The sequence below is a fragment of the Myiozetetes cayanensis genome, unplaced genomic scaffold (genome assembly GCF_022539395.1).
Source record: "Myiozetetes cayanensis isolate MyiCay16 unplaced genomic scaffold, myiCay2020 scf6-25, whole genome shotgun sequence".
Taxonomy (NCBI): Eukaryota; Metazoa; Chordata; class Aves; order Passeriformes; family Tyrannidae; genus Myiozetetes; species Myiozetetes cayanensis.
This window is the reverse complement of record NW_026087853.1, coordinates 27,974,460-27,994,191: the sequence shown is the minus strand read 5'-3', so window position 1 is coordinate 27,994,191 and position 19,732 is coordinate 27,974,460. Positions and strand designations below refer to the sequence as shown.

Sequence of the window (19,732 nt, the reverse complement as noted above, 5' to 3'; positions counted from 1 at the left end):
TACTTTTGAGGAATGTCTCAAACAATTCAAATTCGCAGATTTTATCCCACAATGTGGATACACAAAAGTGATACTGATTTTAGCAGACTATAGGAGATTAAATAACTTATCAAATTCCCAATTTATGGATCTTCAGTATGTAATTTTGGGTTTGTTTTTTTTTGGGGGGGGGAAGAGGGGGCAGCACTATGCAGGTGATACAGAAGAAAAGGAATTAGAAAGGAAGTGTTGGATCTGAAAGCCATAACCTTGGAATATTACCCACTCTGATCCACATAAGGTTGCATTTATTGGCTTTTTTCGTGTGTTCCCTGAAGGAGGAGTAACAAAGAAATGACCAACTGCCGTTTCTTACCTAAACTTAGTATCAAATATCAACACTAACCAGATCTTTGAGCCTGTGTCTTCCAGTTCAAATATAGTGGTAGACTGCAGTTGTTAGTATTTCAGCTTTGTTTGAACAACAACGTTTCGATGTGAGAGAGATCTAGGACAGTTTTATAGCTTTAATAAAATGCCCTCCTTGCTATTACTTAACAACACATTTTCAACGAGAATAGTAATTACCTCATTTTCTTTACGTCTTTTTAAGGACAGGGAGGGGGGAAACCTACAACACCGCAATCACACAACTGAAGGTGGTGGTACAATCCCAGTATAATTTCAAAATATGAATGAAGGGGTTGTAGGTAAAAGGCAGAACAACACTCGCAACTTCAAATTACCCAAGCTTCACGAATAGACACGTGGTTACGTGGTTCCACATATCTTAGGGTTTTAAATCAACACTGAACAGTTTACTTGAAATTAAGACGTTATTCTGGCTATTTCCTCTGTAACTGATGATGATCAATTTCATTTTCCCTTCAAGCCTATGTAATTTTTTATTCATTCTCATATTTGTCAACACTCCAAACAAATTAAGACTAGACTTCAGCCCTATTCCCTGACTACACTATCATTCCACCAGAGAATTACAGGATTTTTTTTTCAAACCCAGTCAGCATGGCCTCTGAAGCTCTAACAAGAAGGTTGCACCTCTCTTGTGTTGCAAAGATGATGCTAACTATGTTTCACATACAGAGAGAAAGAACTAGGTCCTTCAAACATCACCAGGTTTTCTCTGCCTTCTGTTAGGAGAGCTCACTCTTCTCAAGATCTTATTTCTCAGTAGTCAACAAGCCAGATCGTACAGTTGTGTTCACACTAAGGAGATGTGTTTTCAGTGCACCAGCACATTTGCTGCCCAGTCAGTTTACTCTGAGATCTGTCAGCTTTCCTAAAATACGTACAAATGTTAGTTGAGTATTCAAATGTATGCAGTATTCCTTCTAGCTTTTGCAAATATATGTAACTGCTTTAAAGTGTTTGACACCCAGTAAGCCCAAGGTACAAACACCTGAGGAGGGCATAAATAGAAACTCAAATTGCTACTCACCTCATTATTGCCCAAAGTTCCTGTTCTTCTATAACAAAAGCAGGTAGCCTTGTTAAATAAGTTATGTAAATTAGATTCAAGATCAAACCCAAATGTTTACTGTCCTTTATTTGTCTTTCCTGCTATACAGTAGAACTATTTACTGCTCTGAGGTCTTTTCTCAACTGTAATAGGAACAATTCAGATCTAGTATTTCCTGGCACACAGCTCTAGATCTGTCTTCACCAGAAACACAATTCCCTCTTTATTCATTTCTGAAAGGAAAGAAAAATGGTTTAACTTGGGGGTGTAAGCCCTGTTACAATACAGTGGAAAGGATAAGAAGTGTGAGAATGTACACTGAAGTCAGAAGGAAAGTATTTTTAAACAGATTTGCATCAACTAGAGTCTTGTTCTAGGATTGTTAAAATCTTATTCAGATCACTGTTACTAATACTCTCCCCTGTGATCAACACTCTTCACTGCAATAAACATGGCATTCTACACCTTGTTAAACATCCAGGTTTCATACTTTTTTGCTGGTAGCTTCGCACTTTTCTTTCTTTGAAATCTTCTTTTAATATTAATCTTTCATACTGATCATGCTGTAACCTGAGTAAGCATCCTGCTGCAACTACAGTCTTTTTAACCACTCATACCTATGAAAAATTTGGTAAAGGGAGATAAAAGAAAGACAATCCAAATACATGACACCAGGACAAGGAGAAGGAAAACTGAGAAGAAGGAAAGAAGATAAGAGAAGAAAAGGAAGCAAAGTCCTACTAAGTTGTATGAAGACAAGTGTGCAACTGGGCAGACTTAAAAGAAAGCAGAAATGTCTTCCTTTAAGAGGAAGAAAACCCGAAAGTGTCATACATTCAAGAGAGTCTGAGAGTTTTGTGATGTACACAAGTATCTTTAAAGTTAATGAGGTTCTGTGCTCATTATGTTCAACAACTGGAGAAATCCCTGAGAGAAATCTTCAGGACAGGTAGTTAAAAGCCTCACAGATAATTACTTGTATTTAACAGCTCTTCCCAGAGCTCTCCCATTATGCAAGGAGGATTCAGCCATGCATTTTATCATAGATATTATCACTAATAAAATACATTAAACACAGTATAAATAAAAGACAAAAGCAAAGAAATCCAATCAATCACAAAATTTCCCATACTCTACAGAGAAAACAAGGCAGTCCATTCGATTTTGTACACATTCACTTTGCAAATAACATTTTCCTCCCAACTCTGGTAAGTACTAACTATTATGTTACCCTTAACACTAACTTTTTGACATTTGAATACAGAAAGTTTTAGTCTTTAATCAGACTTACAGAATTCATCCATCTTTGTCCGCACCTCAGGTCAAAGTAGGACCTGAAATTTCATAACTGGTTCTCAAGACATAGCAAAAAGAAAAACAACAAACAGACCAAAACTCAAAGGTCTGAATTCAAGCCTTGGCAGATACGAGAAATATTAAAATGTTTGGGCTTTTTCTTAAAAGCAAGTTATGTGCAATGTGTGCAGTATGTATTTGAGGAGTGACACTGAGCCAAAATATAAACTGAAAGATGATATTCAGCATGACAGATACATGAGGCCACCGATGAAACACAACACATACAGATAGGCAGGGAAGTTTCAAAAAAGGAGAACCACTAAACAACATCCTTAACAGGGTCTTACCCTAAATGGGTATCCACATATGCTTTCTTCTGGCCATTCACTGTTAAGGTAGCTGAACCTTGTCTTCCACAAGTTCAGATGTTTTTATCAAGATTCCAATAGCACTGAATGCTTTTTAAGAAGTGGGATACTATCAGGATTGCAATACTTAAAAGTCTTTACTATTCCTGTCTGCATGTTACAAAGTTTTCAAAAAAAAGGAAAAAAAAAAAAGTAGTCAACTACAGTTTAAAAGTTACTATGCCAAAATACTCGGGGGGGGATGGTGGGGAAGGGAGGTGGAGAGGGGAGGGAAGCTCAGAGGTTTTTTGCCTTCAAAAAATAAGAATTAGCATTCCTCCATTTGTCTGAAGAAAGAAAGAAGCATTCTATTTGCAAAGTATATATGTGTTATGGGCTACAGGATCTATTAGTATTTGAACACCTTCTGTCTCTCCAAGAAAATTTCATACAGGAAGGATTTCAAGAACAGACAGGCAATCCTGGAAAAATCAGCATCTATAATAAAGGAGCCATGAGTGTAGGCACACAGCACATGATAAAAATATTGTTCTTACAACTTCTTAAATGGCTTTCATCTAATTTTTGCAAGGATATTAACTTGTCAAAGGCTACATCATTTTAAGAGCTGCTTCTAAATCCTCACAACAGAGAAAGATTCTGAGACTGAGAAAGAAAGAGCTAAGTGTGTTCTGTGCTTTTAGCTACTATGCCTAGGGATGTTTCTTTCTTCGAAGAGGAATCTTTTGTATGGTCATCTGCACAGCAAGTAAAGAAAGCAATAGATGTTTTTCCAGATAAGGATATCTATGGGTATAGCCCTAATAACCAGATGCATACTTTGAAATCTTTGCAGCTCATTATTTTTAGTTGCCCACTCATCTTAACAATTCTAGCATTATTTATATACTTGAGAGACTATTTTATTACCATAGAAAAGAACAATTTCATAGGAACCCCAAACATAATTGAAAGATTTCCATCTGGAATCAATCAAGGATTGTTACACAGATAATCCCACACTGAAATCAATTGCTCCTTCCAATGAAAGATTAAAAGATAACTACCAGATGTATTCTCATGCCTTTGAACATGCACTGCTCAAATTTTACACTTTATTAAATACAGTATTAAAGTACATATATTAGACTTGCCAGCACCATAATCTTGAGGCAAACAACCACCCACCACCTCAAATTTGTCTTTTTCTATTTTTAAGGACCCCTTAGAACTGGCAGAGCATTAGCTTCTTTTGGTCCACTACAGCCTAAGAAGCAACCATTTAGTTTTCTATCTAATATAATTGTGGTGTCCTTATTCTATATGCATTTCTTCCAGCCTTTTATTGTAAGATTTCCTGATACAAGTTATCCAGCCCTGTTAATTTATAAGCATTTATTTATAACAGCTATTATTTACTCAATGTGTATGCCACAGAGTGTAGTAACATATCTGGAAAAATCCAGAACTTATTAGTGGCATTTACAGAACACTTACTTTTATCCCTAATCATCAATAACTTCAATGTTTCATTTAAAATATTCAACTCTCACAGAACAATAAGGAAACACTGTGAGAGGGGAGAAAAAGGAAAGCAGAGAGAGATGGAAGCTACAAAGTAGGACAGAGAATCATGGAATGGCTTGGCCTGGAAGGGACCTTAAAGATTATCCAGTTCCAACTCCTCTGCCATCGACAGGGATTCACTAGACCAGGTTCAGAATCTCATCCAGCCTGGCCTTGAACATTTCCAGGTATGAGGCATTCACAACTTCTCTGGACAACCAGTGCCTCACCACTTAAAAGTAACGAATTTCTTCCTAATATCTTATCTAACTACTGCTTCAGTTTAAAGCCATTCTCCCTTGTCCTGTCACTCTCCATCTTTCTTGTAGACTCCTCTCAGGTACTGGAAGGCTGCAATTAGGTCACCCCAAAACCTTCTCTTTTCCAGGATGAACAATCCCAATTTTCTCAGCCTTTCCTCGTAGGACAGGTGCTTCATCCTTCTAATCATCTTGGCAGCCCTCATCTGGACACACTCCAGCAGGTCAATGTCCCTCCTGTCCTGAGGACCCCAGAGGTGGATGCAGTACTCCAGGTGGGGTCATGCCAGAGCAGAGTAGAGGGGCAGAATCCCTCCCTCAACCTGCTGGACATGGTTCTTGTGATGCAGCCCAGAGCACAGCTGGCTTTCTGGGCTGCAAGTGCACATTGCTGGCTCAAGTCCAGCCTCTCATCAGCCAGCATCCCTCAGTCCTGCTCAGCAGGGCTGCTCTCCATCTGTTCATGCCCCAGGCTGTATCGATATTGGGGGGCTGCCCTCACCCAGGTGCAGCACCTTGCCCTTGGTCTAATTAAACCCCATGAGATTCCCATGGACCCACCTCAATCTTGCCCAGGTCCCTCTGGATGGTATCCCATCCTTCAGGTGTGTCAACCACACCACTCAGCTTGGAGGCATCTGCAAATTTGCTGAGAGTGCACTCGATCCCTATGTCTTAAATGAAGATGTAAATAACACTGGTCCCAATATAGACCCGAGAGTGACACCACTTGTCACTGATGTCCACTGGGGCTCTGAGGCATTGACCACTACGCTCTGAATGCGACCATCCAACCAATTCCTTATCCATCCAACAGTCCAACTCATAAAGTTCATCTCTCTCCAGTTTAGAGAAAAGGATGTTGTGAGGGATTGTGTCAAAGGCTTTAGAGAGGTCCATAAATGACATCTGTAACCCTTCTTGTCCACTGACGGAGTCACCCCATCACAGAAGGCCAGTAAGCTGGTCAAGCAGGACTTGCCCTTGATGAAGCCATGCTGCCTGTCCCACATCACCTTCCTGTTCTCCTTGTGCCTCAGCAGAGCCTCCAGAAGGATCTGTTCTATGACCCTCCCAGGCACAGAGGTGAGACTGACAGATCAGTAGTTCCCAGGGTTCTCCTTTCCACCCTTTTTGAAGGTGGGTGAAACGTTTCCCCTTTTCCAGTCACCTGGGTCACATCTTACTCTCCCACAAAGTTACCTTGTTTCTAAGACAAGCTAGAAATGTATGACTATTTAGATAAGGAAAGAATACATGAGGAAAGGTGAGAACTCACCTATAAGTGAAGGAAGTCAATCTCTAGTCAAAGCTTTTTGTCCACAAATGCCAAAGTTAACGTTTAAGGTGATGCACAGCAGTGAAATACGCACATATGAAGTCCCTTAAGAAGTCCAAGGGCACTGTTAAATGAGGTTTGAAAAAGAGCAGCCTCATGATTAAAAGACACATACAAAGGTCAAGAAGATGAGAAATAATGAGAAATGCTGAAAAAACAGGCAAAATTATAAAGGCAGAAAACAAAGAGTGATATTAGAGAGATTAGAGACAGCTGAGACCTTGTCCAAGGAGGACAGCTGAACCAGTGCTACTGGTTCATTAATCAGATAAACACCTCCAATAGCTTACACAGCTCAGATGACTACTAACCTCCATGTTTCAGTGGTACTTAACTCTCATTTCCATCTCAGATACGTTTCTAGAGTGACTGCTGCACTTTCCGGGAGTCATGTAATATCTCTTTTCCATTTTCAGAAAAGTTTATTCAGAATAGCTTACTACAATACATTATACACAGTTTGGTTTCTGCTTTTCTGATCCCTACTACCCCCTCCTCAGGATAGCTCGCTGAATGAAATAAAAAGGATTTTCCTCTTATTGCAAGCAAAATTACGTACTTACCCCTCCATCAGAAGAACAAGGTTCCCTTTCAAAGTTGTAACAGACATCAACTGCCAACCCTATCTCATACCAACCTTTTGGAAAGGGAGAAAGGGCAAATGATTAAATGAAAATGAAAAAATAAATATGAGTACTCACATCAAAACTAGGCACATCTTCAAGTTCAGACAAGCCTATATTGTAAAAACATTAAATAAATCCACATAGTGGGGAGTATATACAGAAAAATAACCCAGGATTTAGTGCTTTGTCACCAGCAGGACGTGAGCAAATGCACTCATGTAACTGGCTACCAAACCAGGTCCCTACGAAATACCCAGACACTACACTTTCACAAGGGTGGCTTTTATTGCTCCACCTGTGAAATTTCATTTCCTTCTGTGCAGAGACATGCACAGACTATGTGCAGGGTACATGCATGAACTATGTCAGACTCCAGAGGAAGTCGACAGGTGCACAACAAAAGAGATAGAAAAACAGTCTGCATACATCACTGCCTGTTTCACTTTAGAAACCTAAGTATAAGGTTTGTTATAAACTGGAAAGGGGAAGAAGTTTGTGTTACTCACTGGGCAAGATTCTCCATGGCATAAATCCACAAATTCTAATACTAAGGGTACTTCAAATGCACACTGAGTTGATTACAAGTCTTTCATCAAATTGCTTAAAAGTCTGATACACTGGTAATCTATAAAAAAGGAACTAGAAATGCATTGTTATCACAGTTTTACCTTAAACTATGACCTTATACAACCCACTTAAGGTCATTTCCTTCAGCAGCAAATGAGGGTTCACCACACCCAGCTCAGGGATGTATTGGAGAGTTCAGCATCTGCTAAGCACTTGTGGGACAACGAGGTCTGTGTTACAGAGTTGCACAACTGCATTCCTCAGCTTGACCACTGCTCAGAGAGGGCTGTAAGGAAGCCTCACTTAGCACTCAAAGCGGTACCGGGGTTACTGGTAAAGACAATCCATTCCTGCACTTTTCACTGTAACTTAAATGGAATACAACGATCAAAAAAAAAAAAAAAAATCAAACTGCACAGTTAGCTTTTGAATAAAAAGACTAGTTTCACACAAAACCCCAGTCTTTTAAAGTCATAATTTGAAGGTATCAGCTACTACTGTTTGAAACAAACAACTAATCACAAGTTATTTCAGCATTGTGACTATACCCTGCCTCACAAGCTTCCATAGGGGACAAATTTAAAATAAACAAGTGTCTGATACTACTGGAGAATTCCCAGTTTTATTTACACAAACATCCAGAAAACCAAGTCAGCTCTCTAATAAACTAGTGGCGAGGAACAGAAAGCAGAGGTGCAAACACGTTCTCATTATTGCCCTAATAGGAGTGCAGAAGGACAACAGGATCAGGCCTTGTCTCAGCCCAGACCTGCCCACTTTCACAAGTAAGCAGTCATTTCTGTAAGAAGGAATTAAAATATTTACACAGAAGTAACTAGAAGTTGGACTTAGAGATATGTGGAACCATCATAAGCACTTCTACTCTTACACCAAAACATTACTGTCTCTTTCACAAGAAAAACCACCCAAAAAACCCCCACCAGTTTAAGGCAGTGTTGTTTTATATGACTAAATCCACTGTGTGTATGTACACACATTATATGCAAATTAGATATACATACATGTTTTTCTTTCATGGAAAAAGGTAAACAGAATCAAGACATTTCTTAGCTGGTAGATGTTATCTTTGAAGTTTCCTTTTTAGGAGATTAAGATGTGCAATTTTTACAAAAAAAAAAAAATATTTAAAAGTTACCAAAGTCTAAAAGATTTTAATAGCCTACTTCTTGTCCCCTAAAATGAAACATTGTCTAGCAACTGAACAGAACTTTAAACTATCAGTTTATGTAATTCTTTTGAGGATCTGAAGGTGTCCTTTACATAGCTCACATCTACTACATTCCTTAATCAAGGTATACACATATTGGTTTCTTAATCCTTTAGGGGCAGGCGTATTAACCTTTGGTCAGATAAGTACCCTGAGTTCAATCATTTGACACACAGGATTTATTTTTATTTTAAGATGTTAAATGTCATATTTGAGATTCCATCACATCATCAAATTAAGTTACAGGTCCTAACTTCATCCTGAGAAACTTCACAGATAATCAATAGTCTTACCTTCACAAAGCCTTCTCAAGAGACATCCCCATGCAACTAATCCCCTGGGCTGAGGACAAGAACCATCCACAATTCAGTATCACCCTGGTCAATTGGGGCACACATGGACAGTCATGTGCCATGATGAGCTGTAACCCAACAGACACAGCCAGCTTCAGCTAACGTGGTACAGTCACAAAATTGTATTGCCTTACTCCCAACTCACATAAAATCTATTTCTGTTCATACTTTTTAATACTGCTTACTGAAGTAATGTCATTACTATTTTGTGAAACACTACAATGCTGCATTTCATGCCCTCAGGGCTTCAAACTCCTTCCGCTGACTATACAGGAAACATGGACACCTCAGGTCACAGGATAATCACATTCCTAAAGTAGGCAGTGTCGACTCACAAGAGTCAATGCAAGGACTGACATACAGGACTAGTTTGAAGCCTAGACTGAATCACAAATGCAATCTGTGTCTAACTGCAGGTTAATTAACAATTTTGCAAGATACAACCAATCACCTAAGAAAAATCCTTAATCTTAGATTTGGGTATTTCAAGAATAGATTATATACTGTAAGTACAACCTTAGTATCTAAGAAACTTAGAGTAAGCTTCACTTAAGTCCCACAGTTACATATTAAAGAGATGTTTGAAGTCTAAATAAATGCATAGGAAATAGGAAAGGAAAGCAACTCCACAAGATAAAGCATACCTAGTTGCTCTGTTCAAGACCCAGTGAACTCAACTACAGCCTTTAGTTTCCACTGGAGTTAAATAAAGCCTGAATCTTCAAAATATACACTTAAATCAAGAATTTTTGTATGTGTATTTCAGGTCCTGATAAATTGAAAGTGATCCAAATACCTTAACTTAGAGCAACCTCAGTCTGATATCATAGCCAAACTATTTTGTCATCCAGAAAAAAATATTTAAAACACGTAAATATTCACTCTTGGTTACGTTTTTCAAATACAGATCATACTACATTACCAGTGGTGTGAGAAGCATCCAGCACTTCATATGCTGTTGAATCACTTTGCTCCTCTGATAGTCACTTCTGAACAGCTGCAAATGCACACAGGCTACGGTAAAAATTGATGTTTTCAAAATTTAAATGAACAACTGACACATTATTTCAATTCTCTAAAGTTGAGAGTTTTACTAAAATCAGTCAAGAATAATTGTTGCCCAAAGAACATACTGAAAGTGAACTTTCATACTGATCAAAACAAAAATAAATACCTTGGGCTCAATATAAGATGGTTCTGAAAAGGTTCTCATTTAAGAAGGCTCAAAAAAACATGTTAGGAAAACTTCAGTTCTAGTAATGAACTCAATTACACCTGTTAATACCTCTTTGACCTCACTCAGCTGTCTCCTTACAAAACAAAGTCTCCTCTCTTTGATATCCCCTCATTACTAGTAAGCCTCTTTGTTTACAAGGAGCAATTTCCTTTCTACATTTCTCAAAACAAATGATAGAATATAGTGTGTGGGAATGGACCCTCAAGGATCAGAGTAAACCTCCTGGTCCTGCACAGACTACCTCAAGGATCACACCATATGCCTGAAAGCACTGTTCAAAACCCATTAATTTTAACACTGTTTTTCCTCTGAAAAAATGGTGTAATAAAACTGAAAAAAGGACTTCCAGAGGTCCCATCCAACCTCAATTGTTCAATAATTCTGTGTTGTTCTGGGTTTTTTGTGTTTTTAAAGTCAGACTGCTTTGTTTAGGCAAACACTTCAGGATAGATACAGATTTTAAAATTACAAAACTAATTTGTGAATTCTAAGTTTCAATATCCACCTTTAAATCTGTCCTTAAGAGATTAAGGGCAGCTGAATACAAATTCTTTTGTTGGTCCTGCCCTATAGAAAAACACCAGGCACTTTTTCTGTCTCTTTGCATCTTGTAACTTTCATTTAATGAAAAAAAGGTGTCAAAGGTCAGAGATACAAAGCCCATCTGCTCTGGATGCCTATCAGGAAGGAACTGACAGCCAGGAGGAAGCCAGAAAGAAGCCCCTTTGCATTGCCAGATATGAACAGAGCACATCTCCCCTGAGCGTCTATCCTTTCTCCACTGCATGTTGTCTGAAATACTAAGGCCCCAACATGGAATGCTACAGAAGAACAAGTGTATGCTATTATGGGATAGAGTTAATTGTTAACCTATATTGAACAAATTCCCACTCTACAAAAGTCTTTGTCATGTTTATATTAAAGTAATAAATGTGCTAAGACTAGTCACTAACCTATGGGCATATCAGAGCATTTCAACACTTTATTACACTGTCAGGAGCCTGCCATAAAAGCTCAAGAAAATAAATGAACTAAGAGGAACTCACTCTAACAGTGTAATTTTAATCAGTCAATAAGTGATCATATTCTTTCCTTCTATATGTGATTAATGATGTTGAACTGAGCATTGTGTCCCTTTAAGTGAATACAGAAAGTTGATATGCTCAGATAATGGCCCACAAAGGCAAACAATTCAAGAGGAAGCTTGTGAACATCCCAGAACATCTATTAATTACCAAGAGGGAGTTTCCAAGTGTGGATTGCATATGGCCAATTGTTTGTTCTTCTCCTCCTCTTAAATACACTAGCAAGTGGAAAGGTAGAAATAAAACTGAATTACTTTTCAGTTTTGAACTTCAAAAATCCTGAAAAAAACCCTGTATGTAAACTTAGGGAATTACTATTTTGGTTCTGTAAGCAAGTAATTGCAAGATACAGAAGAGTGTCTCCTAAAACAGCCTGCATAAAGAGCACAGAACTACTTGTAAAAAAGAGACCCAAACCCAAAATGAATCAATAATAAACTTGTTGGCCAGCCCAATTATCAAGAAGAAACTAGAAGTATTTATTTTTTGAAGATGAATTGCAGGCAAGCACCAAATTTTGTCAAAGTGACACTTCCAATTTTACCTTATGGTGATGCTTCAAGCAAAAGGAATTGTTTCTGCAGTAGCAGAATTTCATTAATAATTTAACCATGTTTATTTTGGTTCAGTTTTACTGAAGTAGTAGGTGACTTTCTTATATTGGAATCTAACCCAAGACAAGTTCATTATTTATTAGGGATACAGGTTTAATTGAACTGGTTTATGCACAGACAAGAAAAACTCTACCTACCCAGAAACCTGCTTTGCAAAGTCTCTCCATCCTAAGTGTTTCATACATATATATGTTATTTTGGGGTTTTCCTATTAAATAGATATGGCTATAACTACATTATGTGTTTTACGCCACTTGTAAACTTCACATACATAAAAAACACATGCAAGCTCTAAGAAAAGATAATGAAGTGAAAACACCTGAAGTTTATTTAAAGGGCAAGAAAAAACAAGTTCAGCTTTCAGTACTGGATTTTAATTCATATCAGTCCATCACAGTAAAACTTTTAATAACTTGCGTTCAGAGCCACTGGTAAGAGTTCTGCATCGCTGAGCAATCTTATACACTCCCAATGCTCCTGTTTTATTAAGGAAATCAAAATGTTACAGAATAGAAATGTCTAAATCTTTTCCCCTGGGGCTAGTGACATTGCATTACCACTATCTACACAAGAAAGTCTGAGGCTGACAACATTAAACATACATATATATAAACCGAGGTCTTCCAAGCAACAGAAATCCAGTACAAGCGCTATCTTGTAAAGGACATAGCTCACTCTTCCAGGAACATTATGGTCCAAACTGCTCCCAGACCTTCAGCACAGCAGAAATCCTTTCCCAACACTACATGCCAAGAAAAACTATGAAAGGGAAAGTATGCTATCCCATTCGCAAAGGAATTGCTATCTTTTATACTTAGGACAAAGAAGCCCCATAGCATTGTCTGTGTCAAAGACCTCAGCAGAGGATGTCTGCCTAAGCTTAAGGTGAAACAAAAAGCAGCTTAACGTTCAACTATGAGCTCTAGAGCACCACAATTAACAGCACATGCCAAAAGTCAACTGAGTCGCCAACAACTGTATGTTGGAAAAAGAAAACAGACTACCAGGAATAGATTTTTGGGATGGAGAGAGGGTAATGGCAGTTCTGAAAGAGTTTGAACACAATTATTTTGTTAAATGGTCTCTTTTCGGCCTTCAGTTATCCAGTGAATACATTTCATGAGTTTATTTCTGCTACACATAACCTCAGAAATCCATTTGCCTCCTGAGAAACCATCATTCATTTCAGTGATAGCATGTTACCCAGAGGAGTTAAAAAGAGGTAGTAAGAGGCAATGTCCTTCCTCCCACTCCCCTAAAACCAGCCTAAAACAGCACAGCCTAAATGTTCCATGACATCATTTGGGCAGGAAAACCAATAGTCCCTTCTCTTGTTAACATATTTTTTGGTTTGAATTATTGTTACTATTTTCCTTTCCTGTTCTCCACGTTTAAGAAATTTGTTGAGGATTAAAAAAAAAAAGGTTTAGTAGTTCCGTATTAAAGATATGTATAACCAAAGAATGCTACACAAGAAGCAACCAGAAACAATCAGGCACTGTTTGTTAGTACTAATAAAATACTAGATTAATCCTAGTTTGAACATCCTGACTCAAAACAACAAGTAGACAACCCTAAAGCCTAAATTTAAACAAGCTTCTATACAGTTAACACAGCACTGCCTGATGCAGTCATATGCAAAAGTGTATTAATGAATACACTGGCATATCTGGCTACAATACAAACTAATGCCAAGGGGTTTTAGTTCATACGTTTTTCAAATCCCCAACATTGCTAGAGACCGTCAATCAAAGACTAGGCAAACGAGGCGTTCTCTTGAAGGCCTTGGAACACATGGAAGACTCAGTACACATGTTAGCTATAGCATTCCTGTCTGGTTAAAAACAGAAGACATGCTTGTCTTACCATCATGCTATCCAAATACGGGCTTCCAAAACTGCGATTAAAACACTTTCTTACAACCTTGGCAACATTAGCTTAACTATTCACTAAAGCAGACATTAAGTTACAAAGGAACAAGTGCACTATTATTTAGACAGCATGCCTCCCCCCAAAACAGACTATTACTATTTTCCAGTCAGCCTTTCACAGAATTTCATTCTTAATAGAAGACATCCCATATAGTTTTCTAAGCAGTATTTTTAAAAACAAGGTCTTTTTAAATTCTCTAAAACATACACTTTAATCTAGTAACAACAATACAAATACAGGAAGTATCTATTGATGAATCCATCTTATTCAAGAAGTGAACTTCTAGTATAAGCAGCCTGAATTAGTGCAAAGGAAAAATATTCAACACGAAGGGAAAAAAAAAATCTTCATACTGAGGATTTTGTAAATAGCATATGCCCCACATGCACATACGAGTGAGATGATCTGAACATCAATAACTCTGGAAGAAAAAAAACATAAAATACTTCTCTCTTGGGCCTTCTATAGCACATATTACTATATTATCATCTCACTTCCCTGATTCTAGATGTTCATATCCAGACCACATCTAGAGAGACAGTTTGAAACTTGGAGACAAATGAAGTGGAGATGAGTAATCAACATGTACAAGTTAACAGCAACCTCAGTCTCCACTCTTACTCAGATGTAAAAGACCCCCTACTTTCCACAGCATAATTCTTTCTAGGCTTTTTTTCCACCTGGAAATTTCTTCACCTTGGGAAGCTACCTCAAAATGTCATAGTATTTTTTATTTTCATTCTTTACCTTAGTGCATCTTTAAAGGTGCCATCCAACTTTTAAGGCATATTCTTATAAAAAACCAAGATCGTACAGAAGGGAAATTAGTGTGGCGTGACTACACCATAACTGCATTCCCCCAAGCAGAAATGAGCTAAAACATTTCACTGAAAGTAACTTTTTCAAGTAATTATCAAGCAGATTAGCATCAACCCCAGAGGGGATCATTCTTCCTAGGGGCAAGAAGCTGTAAATTTATATTCACAGAGGGTGAGGGGAAAAGAAAATTCCAGCTCACCATTACAATTACTTGCACTCAAACTACCACAAGTATTTCTTCTGTGTTTGTTACTTATAAAAAAACTACCATGTTTGGAGTTCTTAGGGCCTCATTAAAATAACTTACTACCATTACAGAAAAAAACAGAGTTAAAGGGTGCTTGGAAACTACAGCATTGATTAGATGTCATTATCAAAAGAGAAACAAGATACCTTATTGCCATCTTCCAGTATTTCAGGATGGAAAAAGATAAGGTCCTGTCTGCCTCAGTAACAGGCAGAGTTCCCAGATGATCCTCATCACAAGAGCAACAATTCTGAAAACTCTTAGGAGAGATGTCATGGTCTATGAAGCCTGTTCAAGCAATGAAAAGCAGTAACACTAGCTCTGACTCACTAAAGGAAAACAGCCAAGTTGAAGACCTCCTCAAAGTCAGTTTATATTTATAAAAAGAGAAATTTGTAAACTGATGTAATTCCTAAAACTTAAGCTCTGGTTGACAAGGGGCACAATATGATGAAAGAAAAATAACACATTTCTCTAAATAATAGTAAATATTTCCTTGAACTTCAGACTTCGTCAGTATCAGCACAACACAAGTGGATAAAGACGACAGCTATTGCAGGTTTTACTTTTCCATTAGCAAAGCTGGTTCAAACAGAAGGCGGGGATGGTGGTGGTGGTCGTTTCACTGGACTACCAAGGTTACTCCTGAAACATCGTGTTGGAAGGGGACTGGTAGAGCTGCTTAGCGCCTGTTCTGTGCTGCTCTGAATTCACGGCCCGCCCAGCGGCTCCCGGCAGCGCGGACTGTGGGGCCGGTGTCCAAGCAAACCCTGCTGTCGAGAGGGCTGCAGGGCCGGGACACCCCGCCGCTCCGCTGCCGCCGCTCCGACGGTGCGGGCAGGGGCTGCGCTGCCGGACACACCGCCCGCCCCGGCTGAGCTCCGCGGCTCCGGCGGCGACTGCCCCCGCCCGCGGCACGGGAACGGGAACGGCCGCCTCACCCCGAGAGTGCAGAGCTGCCTCGGTCCGGTACCCCCAGGCAGCCCAGGCACTCCCGGCGTCGGGTCGGGGCGGAGGACGCCACCGCTGAGTTAATCGTTAACTCGCTGCCCCGCTCGTCGGAGAGCTCCTCCCGCGGGCGCCGTGGCAGCCGGCAGCGCCAACGGGGCGGGCGCGGCGCAGCACCGAGGGAGCCGGTGGGCACACCACCCCCGCCCACCCCACGGCCACCGCGACCCGCAGCAAGCGACTGCCGCCCCCACACCCACCTTTCTGCAGGCTCCGCTTGGCTCCTCTCCCTCTTGTCGCCGCAGTGCCGCGGGCGGTGCGCGGAGACCCGCGCGGAGCGGAGCACCGTGCGCTCCTCTGCCCTGCCGTGCCCAGCCCCGCCGTGCCGTGCCCCGCGGCCGCGGCAGCCGCGCTGCCAGCGCCGAGGCGGCAGGGCGGGCCCAAGTGGGGCTGCGCCAATCGGGGCCGCCCGCGGGCCGCCCCCCGCCCCCGCCGCCACCGTCCCGGGTCGCCCGCGAACCGCCGGCGCGGCGCGGCGCGGCGGGTGGTGCAGGGGAGAAGCGGCAGCAGCAGTAGCAGCGCGGGCAGGAAGCTGGTTTGGGAGGCAGGAGGAAATAAGCACGTTGACACGGAGTTTGGGATCGCTGGAGGGAGGGAACAACCAAATCCCAAACGCTGCCTATCGTGGGCTGCGTCGCTTCCGCGGGGCCGCGGCGGAGCCGGGCTGGCGACGGCAGCAGCGCAGGAGCGGCGGGGCCGGAGGGAGGCCAGCCAGAGCCTCTGGAGCGGGCGGAGACGCCCGGAGCCTGGATTTAAAGCTTAGACGAGCAAACCTCCAAAATTAATGCATAAAGCGTCCTTTTAGCTCTCTCACGAGTTTTGCAGCGCGAAACGTGCTGAGAACGGAAACACGTTCACACCTTGGCACAGAAAGCACACGGGGCGGGAGTCGGGTCTTGCTCTTCCTACTGGCCCGCGGGTAAAGCACTGCCAAAGCACGGAGAGCCTGGGATCGGTCAGGTGTGGCATGGCTGCTCGATCCCCCAGTGAATTCCCTGAAAGGCATTATCTTCTGTTAAAAGCTTCAGCCTTCGAATAAATGACAGCGGGCTGTGACTCCACACCCGGAGAGTAGGACTGGAAACAAATGCTGCTTCTGTACTTTCTACACTGAGTGTCAGTGAGGTGCCCAGAGCCTGAGCCACATTGCTGGAATTGCTTTGTGTTCACTGTGGCAGCGCTGGGAATGTAATGCTTGGAAACAATAAGCTAGTTAGTAAGAAAATAAACATTCCTAACATAGCAAAATATGTTTGTACTTTATTTTACAATGTTTAACTTGTAACACTGAGGTTTTGTATGATTGTCAACATGAAATGTAGTTGGTCTGATTTCTGTTAGTTAAAATATAAGCTGATTGTTCACTTGGGGTGTGTGTATTTTGATTCTGTGGTTTAATCTTACGTTGTTGATGTTACATAGCAGCAGTTCACTACAGCCTCAGTTTTTCAAACCATCACACTCAGTTGTATTGCTGTGCATTTAGATCTGTCTTGGAAAACTCTGAAGTCCATTTAATGACTTATATTACTTTCAATAAATTTTGCATGGATATCATGGAAACAGGCCAGTCTTCAGATATACAATGTCTTTCCGTTGTATATCTGAAGAAATTCAACCCCAGTGGCCCTCAGTTGGCCTTGTACATTAAAAACAAATTTTCAAATCAAAGCAACTTTTTTGTGTAAGTCTAGTTGCCGGTAGAGTTCGGTGTCTCCAGCATCCATGGACTTCAGGCCAGATGTACAGCCATGAACACAAAGAAGGGAGAACAGGCCACAGTCATGAAAGGCGAAGTTGGAAAAAAGGTTACTTTTTTCTTTTTCTGATGATTCTGAGCACTGAGACTTTCAAAGAGTACATCACGATGGTTTTTAGAAAGATAAACTAGGGAACATCCAGATATGTGATTCATTTTTATCTACCGTCTAAATACCAAGTCTTTTAAAATGTCATTTTCTAATTTTTCTGCAGCCATACAAACTAGTAACGCTGAAGTTGCAATAGTTATTTGATTACCTGATTCCAGAAACCAAAGAAAGAAAAGCTGAATATACATTCAGGAAAACTAATAATGAGACTTTTCAGCTCTTCAGCCTTTCAACCCTTTTTCGGTTCTCTTTCTCATGTGTTTTGGTGGGCTTTGGGGTTTGGGTTTTTTTGGGTGTTTTGTTTTTGTTAATTTGTTTTTTCTCTTGTTTTGCATTTTTGGGTTTTTTTTCCCCTGGTAGGTTCTCACAATGTATGTAATACATAGGCAATGTGTTTTAGATAAGAGATTGAAGTCCAGCTTTTATTTTTGCAGCTACTCAAACCTTTCAAATGTGTCTTATTTTTGCTTCCATCATCTTTTGAACTGATAGTATTTAATTTTGGTAACTAGATCGTTGCTACTAGAAATGCTAAGTTGGATTGGTGGGCTTGGGTTTGTATTTAAGCATATAGCCTGTCATTTCTAATGACATGTAGTGTTCCTGTAAATGTCATCTTCTTTAATGTCCTTGGGCTTGTCAGGCTGAGTGGCCTGCTTGTTCTTGGCCATTGTTCTCCTGCTACTACTGGATAAATTTATTAGTTAGACAGATTTAGCACATCAAAACTGTCCAGCAGACTTCAGCCTTCATGCCAAATGGGTCTAGGAAAGCAAGTGGGTTTACACATGGAAATAGCCCTAGACAACACAAAAAAGATCTGTCAGTCAACCATGTAAAAGTATTTGAGTGCCTAAGGGGTCCAGTTAGTTGAATACATTTGAAAGATTAATGCCCACAGCAGTATGCCACACTTCTTCACCATCTTCATAGTAGAACAGGACATGTGTTTGTTTCTATCCTGCTCCAATTCATAGTCTATTATCTCAGTACAAACAAACCTCACCTCTAACCTAAACGTTCCTTGCAGCAATCTCTGGCCAGGAGGCAGAGCATAAACCAGTGAAGTGATATTGTCTTAAACCATTTTAAATAATTACACCAAAGCACATCTCTGAGAACCATAGTGTTTGCACTACTGAGACCTGAGAAACAAACTGAGTTTGCCTGTATGTCCTGTAAGGTGGCATCAGGAGGGAGGTCCAGATTCAGAGAGGTTCACTTGCCATCAATTCCACCGGAATAGAGGTCAAATAGAGATACTGGTGGTTATCTGGGTTTAAGACTCTGAGTATTCAAAAGCAAAACTTATTGTTTCCTCCAGGAACACAAAAGGCTAGGAAAATGGCTTGTGTGCAAGATACTTAAAATTACATTTAGATAATAAACTGCTTCTGAGAAATGTGACCTCAAATTTTAGGCTTAAGAAATGTCATGCAGGCCTGGAGAGCAGGAAATATGACTGTTACAGTTGTGCAGTGAAACCACCAGAACATCACTGATAAACAACTTGATAAGGGATTAATGAGCTGGATGTCTACAGTCCCTCATAGCACTAATAGTGCAGGATACATGAAGTATTATATAGGGAATAATTTTTGAACATAATATATGAAGATATGTAGAATAAGCTGAATGTGCAAGGCTAATGGCAAGCCTGACATTCATGCTTAGTGCATAGCTAAAGTCATTAAGCAATTTAAGTGCTTCACACTTGCAAGGCAGAGATAATGACTTGTAAGAAAGCTGCACTATGCAAAGTATAGAGAGGGATACTGTGTCCTGTGCTTTTGGACTTCTCAGTCTGCAGTGCTATAGGAGCCAAAACTGTGTTCTGATGTCACCTGCATACACTGCTCCTCTAGCTAATTATTC

The 19,732-nt window shown here is 40.3% G+C and overlaps 1 protein-coding gene across 2 annotated transcripts in view; it reads right to left on the bottom strand.

The window, feature by feature from the left end:
- Positions 1-16,340, bottom strand: part of STXBP6 (syntaxin binding protein 6) — a 117,458-nt gene extending 101,118 nt beyond the window's left edge. The window contains exon 1 of one of the 2 annotated variants that reach the window (XM_050334914.1): positions 16,187-16,340. The gene's annotated coding sequence lies outside the window, so the exon portion shown is untranslated. The remainder of the gene's footprint in view (positions 1-16,186) is intronic. The other variant, XM_050334915.1, reaches the window with a different exon arrangement.
- Positions 16,341-19,732: the final 3,392 nt, after the last annotated feature.